The following is a 6,251-nucleotide window of genomic DNA, read 5'->3' as shown; positions in this document are numbered from 1 at the left end:
GAGCAGCTTTCAACATACTCTTAATCTGGGTGAAAAGACTGCCCTTCCATGTGCCTCACCATCTGTGTAATCAGTTCTCTGCATATAATCCCCTCTGTTATAACCACTTGGAGTGGTTTCCCTTCTTCTGGCTGGACCTGGATTAATGCAGTGCCGGAAACTTAATCTCATTGGTTAAAATCGTCTCTCTTTTGAGAGTCCCTAAGGGAACAAAATATAAAATAAGGAGGCTTTAGTGAAAATAACTGGGCAAGGAGAGATGCAGAGAGCCTAGAGGTTATTTCCTCAGTAATACAGGCAAGCCAGGAGAGCTTTAGACAACCATGAGAAGAACAATTCATTCAAATACCAACTATTTACAGAGCATGCTTTATGTGCTAGGCACTGTTAGATGCTAGAGATACAATGGTGGATAAGACAGAGACAGGCTTCTGGCCTCATGGAGCTTATAGTTCATAGAAGAATGAGAGATCAAAAAGGAGAAAATTAAGAATTTAGAGTTGAGACTGGGGACATTAGTCCAGAAGCAATCTTCAATAACCTGATAATTTGACCTTTGCCTTGACTCATGAAAGAAATTGGAAGCGTGATGGCTATTCATAAACGTTCATGAAACACTGACCTTGAAACCATTCTTCACTCTTTGTGCCTTCCTGTATGATTCCTTAAAGGCAGTATTCTTCCGTGCTCACAATTTTCCAGCCTTGCTTTCCATAATCCTTCCCTTGCCTGGTACTGGGTTATGCAGCACTATATCAAACCATTGTAAATATTGCTGCATTTGCAAGTATAATAACAAATTCCATGCAACTTCTCCTTTCCCTATTGTTTGACAAGAGGTCATTATTGTTTTAAATTTGTACTTACATACTGTAATATTTGCATTCTGCATTTAATCACTGCACACTTTAGTGACGGGAAGTGGAGCTGGGGACAATTGGTATTATGTATTTTGACCTGAAATAGTATCCACAGTTGGATGTTGCCTGGACCCATACAGCCTTCAGTGATTCATAACTCAATGATCTTCATGTGTCTGTTGACCTTCCAGACAGTTCAGTAATCATTGTTTTATTCCTAACTTGCTTGAAACCTCAAACCTCTTCATCCAAGCAAAGGGAAACAAGCACTGTATTTAAAGGCCATCTCCATTTCAGATGGCTTTGACAGCCTCCTCCCAGTAGCCTTTTCCAAGTATCTTGACTCCTCCCATTTATGCCCTTTGTTTATCTTGCTCAGGAGTAATGCACAGTTCAGACTTGACTATCAGGGTTGCTTACCCTATTCTCCTGTCCTTTCTCAAGAGTTCATCATCTTTCTCCAGGTGACTTAAAAACACTTTAAAGATAGGACCAGGTGTTTTAATTCATTTTTGGTCAATGATACTATATCCCTTCTGTGTTTTTTGGCTTCTGTTTCCCTTTTGGTAAGCCTGAGATTTCATCCAACTTCCCCCAGACACTTCAGCCTTCCTACTCCTTGGCTCTGCCAATAGCTAACCTCGTGACCTTGGTCAAGTTGCTTAACCTCTCAGAACCTATTTTCCCATCCCTAGAATGGATTTGATACCCTCCCCTCAGTGTTGCGATTAGAATGAAAAGAGAATAACCTTTAAAACATTGGCACCTGGTACAGAGCCTAACATGTAGAAGGGGTTCAGCTGGTCTACTTCTCTACTCCCTGACCTGCACACCACTAAAAGAAACTCAATCTGTTCTGAGACCCACACTCTCAGAGTCCTACCTTCTGTTAATGTGACCATCCTAGTGGGTTTAGTACATTACCTCTGCTATGTAATTAATATACTGCTATTTTAAATGGACTGCCCTCTAGAAGAATGCCGTAAGTCTCACCTGAGCACACTAGTTGCCTTCCTAGTGTATTCTCTCATTGTTCCCTGCTGCTTCATATTCACAATGGCACACAGCACAACTTAAAGCGAATTACTTTGTCCCTTTGCTTTTTATCATCTCTCTCTCCCAACAGGCTGTGCACTCAAAGGCAGAAACCATGTCTGCTTTAATCACCATTGAATTCCCAGAACCCAGTAGAGTGCCTAGCACAGAGCAGATAATAAATATTTTTTGATAGATTCAATGGATGGATGGATGGATATAATAAGTGGAAAAATTAATCGAATAAGTGAACATTATGGTGGAAACTTCAGGCTCACTGGAAAGATGGCAAGAGTAATATTTGGGGGCAGACAGGTTACTGTCACCTCAAACTGTATGGAGATAGACTTCCTTGAAGAGGAAGGGTTAAAAGAAGAATTGAGAGTGGAACAAATGGATTGTACAGATGGCAAGCAAGATACATGTTGAGAATTTGCAAAGAGGATATTGTGTCTAAAGGCACGGAAACTCCTAAACTATAATCTTATCATCAATTACTTTTCATACAAAAACACCAGAAGAGGCTTGACATATAATTCATTCTCCTCTTTCCTTTGTCTGCCCTGCCCAGAATTTAGCATTAAAGCCTGGCAGCTTGGACCCCTATATTCTAGCAATAGTCTTTAGTTCCTGAAGTGAAAAATATACCAACAACCTGTCACAGCTGAGGAATCAGAAAACAAGTTAGGTTTTTGAGCTGTCAGGTTGAAAAGGATTTGCAAGCCCCTTCCCACCCACTCTGTGCTATGAAGACGGATTTCCAGAGGTTTGAGAGAGATTTGTACTGCGGCTTCAAGGTTTACAAAATGCCACCATCCGAGGGCTTTGAATTATTCTTCCCCTGTATTTCGTTTGTAATATACCTTTGCCAGCATAAAGAGTATTAAAAGGGCATTTGAACAGTAATAAGGTCCTTAACACTTATGAGCAGCTATTTCCTCAGCAATGTAATTGTTGTGCTGAAGGGGAAAAAAAAGTAACAAACTGGGTTAACCCTTGTTTTCCAAAATCTAATTCCACTTGGTTTGTAGTTAGGAACCAGTACCCCGGGTAATTAATTCCTGAAAGATACAAGAATTGGGATTTTCAGTTAAACACTTTTGATCTCTTTCCCTACTCTTCTACCTCCTCCTCACTGTGAGGGAGGAGTAATTCACCCAGGAACCCCTCGACTTGGAGAAACCATCACATATAGGGTAAAATTCAATGATTCAAAACTTTGGGGGTGAGTCCATTCACACTTAAGAAAATATCTGAATTGCATAATATTTTAACATAAAGTTTTTTGCTTTCAAGCAAGGGGCAGTAGAGTGTAGTACTTAAGAACATAGACTCTGGAGTCAGGAAGAGTCAGTTTGAATCCCAGCTCCATGTACAGCAGTGGGACCTCTGGTAAATCACTTGGCCTCTCTGAACTGCAGTTTTCTCAAATGTAAAATGGGAATATACCATTACCTACTCAATACACTTTTTGTACAGGTTTTTAAAGATCACTGATAAAAGTATATAGCATAACCTTGAATATATATAATACATTCTAAGTGCTTCATATATGTTAGCTAAGCTGCTGCTAACCTAACCAAGTACTTCTAGGTACTTCCTAGACTACTTGTTTTACCACCCAGCCTTATTAAGTAGAGACTTCTAAATGTTACACTAATATTTACTTATGAATATTTCAAAGGTGCTTGAAATTTTTTATTTTTAAATGTTATTCATTTGCCTTCTTTATAAATAATATGAAGGAAAACTTCATTCAACCAACAATCTTCATATCACCACAATTACCAGTTAACATAATTTTACCATATTTTGATTTTTCAGAGTACTTCTGGGCATTTAAGCTAAAAAAATTTCTTTTCATAGTTGCTTGCTCAAATGCAAATAAGAATTGTTCTGTAAGGTGTCCACAGGCTGCAAGTGAAAACTTGACATTCAGCCAAGACTTAATTCAGACTCAATAAAGTAATACTCCTATGCCTAGGTAGATGTGTAAATTTTCTCCATATGATAAATAAGCAGGCTGTGATTTCTTTCAAATCAATCTTGGCTTCAGTCAGTCCTTCTCTAATCAATAAATCTGGATGTGCACTGAAATATGAAGTCAATAAATGCGTGTTACAGTCATTTTAAACTCCTTCATCAAAAGTACCTAGCAATTTTTCTATTATTATCATAAATTCAAAATACTAGGCTTATTTCTTTTTCTTTTAACTATCACTTTAAAAAAACAATAAGTTTCTGAGTCCTTAAAAAGCTGTTACTTGGATCTGGTTAGAAATCCATGTAGGTTCTCTAACCCAATCAATACAGTAGTTGCAATTACATTAGACCTACACAATAAAGCAGAATTGGGTATAAGGCAGTATTAGTGAAAATTCTGGTGTGTTCTGAAGGTTATTGCTGGGATATTTGGAGTTTTTATTAGGAATTCTAAGAACTTGGAGGCTTTTGAGGAATGTATGAATCATAGAAAAGAGATTCACCAGTTTCTGGACAAGGTTATGGGCTTTCTACTGCTTCCCTTAATGATGTTCCTTCTCACTGTATGTAAGTATACAGCAAAGCCAGCCTCACCAAAGCCTTCAGGCCCTGGCGGTGCGGTGCAGTAAGTTTGTGTAACTTCCTCAGGACTTTAAGATTCCCGGAAGATCTCAGCCTGCCCATTCCTACTCTGTGCTCCCAACAATTGCAGCAGGCCTCTCGCTTCCTTCTAGTCTTGTTTCTGTTTAGTAACTGTTCCTGACACTCTTTACTAGGGGTTGTGGGCTATCCTGGAGATCCATTCTTGCCATCACCTCACACCACCACCACAAAGCAATATGTGACCAGGATCTGTGTCTATTCCAAGCTTACTCAACTCAGAAAGGGTCATCATTCATTCTGAAGTGTTTATTCAATTGTCAACAGGTATATTTTTAGGCTATTTAAAAATATTATGCAATTCAGATAATCCAGACTACTAGCTCAGGGGTTCTTAGACTAGGGTCCATGATAGAATTCAGAAGGTCTGTGAATTTGCATGGGAAAAAAGTTAAGTATCTATTTTCACTAACCTCTATAATTTAGCATTTCCTTCAACTATGAGTATAAAAATCGCAGTTAATATTAGCAGTAACTGTGAGTTTATCACCAATAAAAAAAAAACAGATACTTTCATATCGCATTACAGGTGTTATAGATATCTCAAAATATCATTTATGCTCTTTGCTACTTCAAAATTATGATAGTTATTAGACCCATCAGTAGATCTTATTATTTGGCAAACTATGCCTGCCGCCTGCTTTTGTAAATAAAATTTTTATTGGAAGACAGCCATGCTAATTCATGTACATATTGTCTGTGGCTGCTCTACTGCTACAACTGGCAGAGTTGAATAGTTTTGACAAGCTACATGGCCCACAAAGCCGAAAATATTTATTATCTAGCCATGTATAGAAAACATTTACCAACTTCTTATTTAATATATCAATATGAAGGCACATATACTATTATTATAACTTTAAAATAACTATCCTAACTGCTTTTCAAAGTAATTGGTCTCCTTTTTAATCATATAGATTTCATTTTATTCATTGAAAAACATTATTCTGAGAAAAGTTCCATAAGCTTTAACAGACTGACAAGAAGCTCATGGACAGAAAGAGCTTAGGAATCCCTGGTTAGCTTGAGAACAAATCTCTAGGTCTGTTGGAGTGTGCATATAGACTTAGTTTGTGGGTGCCTTTTTGCCCTCAGAAAATAGATTTTATTACTTAACTATGGACATTCTTCTGTTCTTCGTTTTACTTGACTTCCTTATTACCCTAACTTCATTTGATTATGTATTACTTTATTAAAAAATTCATTCATTCAACAATTTATTCATTGAATGCCTGCTCTGCACCAGGCACTGAGAACACAGTAGTAAACAAAACAGATCTAATGCTCTGCCGTCACAGGGCTTACATACTAGCTAAGGGAGATACGCAATAAAATAAGTAAAATGATCATATGTAAGACAATAACAAGTGCTATAGATGAAAATAAAGCACAGAAGGTATATTCATGATCAAACGGAAGACCAGGGAAGCCCTCTTTGAGAAGACAGCACTTGAGCAAAGGCCTGAAGAAGGTTCCCGCTGGGAACCGGGGACAGGAGGCATACTAGGCAGAGGAAATGCTAGTGCAAAGTCCCCAGGGGGAGAGTGTGCCTGGCTTGTTCCAGCAAGGAGGCCAATGCGACTGAAACAGAGTAAGTCACACAGTGAGTAGTAGACAGTAAGATCAAGAGGTAATGAGGCCAGGGATTCTCAACCCTCCCTGGGCCTCAGGATCACCAGGGAAACTGAAGAAACTGCATACTTGGGCCATACC

Source organism: Manis pentadactyla, chromosome X (assembly GCF_030020395.1).
Source record: "Manis pentadactyla isolate mManPen7 chromosome X, mManPen7.hap1, whole genome shotgun sequence".
Lineage (NCBI taxonomy): Eukaryota > Metazoa > Chordata > Mammalia > Pholidota > Manidae > Manis > Manis pentadactyla.
Note: the sequence above shows the minus strand (reverse complement) of the source record.